This window comes from Morone saxatilis, unplaced genomic scaffold (genome assembly GCF_004916995.1).
Source record: "Morone saxatilis isolate NCDOM2014 unplaced genomic scaffold, NCSU_SB_2.0 Contig20, whole genome shotgun sequence".
In the NCBI taxonomy this organism is placed as follows: Eukaryota; Metazoa; Chordata; class Actinopteri; family Moronidae; genus Morone; species Morone saxatilis.
The window spans coordinates 15,697,563-15,698,527 of record NW_023339763.1 but is presented as its reverse complement, the minus strand read 5'-3'; positions in this window follow the sequence as shown (position 1 = coordinate 15,698,527).

Genomic DNA, 965 nt, shown 5'->3' with positions numbered 1-965 from the left:
ACTATCCATGTGTGTGTGTGTGTGTGTGTGTGTGTATGTGTGTGTGGGCATGTTCGGGGCCGGGCAGAGGATTTTTCTCTTTAATCTTCTAAATTACTCTGAACTCACATGTGGATATGAAAACTTAGAAATGTCTAGTGCGGATATGTTTTGAAGGATGTGCGAGGGGAAGCCTCTGACAGGTGATTCTACAAACTCGCCCTCTTAGCTGGGAGATATCTCCATTTCATCATCAGTTTTTAAGGTTGTTTTCAGATAAGGTTAATATCTCCCATTAATATTGACAAAATGCATTTGAGACCTGTGCTCATTCACAGCCTGACGGTCTTACTTGTGCTCTAAAGGCCTGGGGAAAAGGCCAGTCTCGGCGTGTGAAAGTGAGGAGAGATCACCCTCGGCTCATTAATATTTCACCAACAATACGGCTGGGTGTCACTCATGCTCATCACCACGGTAATGAGCTCACACTGCCCTCTTAAAGAACTGTTTATTATTCAGCCGGGCGCACCAGAGACTCAAAGATACTAAATGGCACAATGTGTGAAAATCTTTTCCAAGGTCAGAGAAATGCAAATTGTGTGAGCGTTGTCATTGAAGCTGTAGATATAATGTCCTCTCAAGAGTTGTAAGCAGGAACCTTTTACCTGTACTGAACTGAAGGAGGATGATGTGGATGTTCATTTCAATAAATATCATTAAACATAACATGTTTTTCACCACGAACTGGAGAAATTAAAAATTAACCTTTCAAGTGCTGAATCTAATTGGTACCTGTCAGGGCCAAGGTGTGTTTCCGTGATTACCTGCATGTCTGTTAAATATTCCAGTGATCCCTGCAATAAATTAATCACACACCTCAGTCATATATTATCATCTATTTGCACATGCACCTCTCTTTCACTGATTTGAACCAGGAGCGTGAGATGAAGAGACGCACTGTGTGAATATATTTTAATGGAGGAATT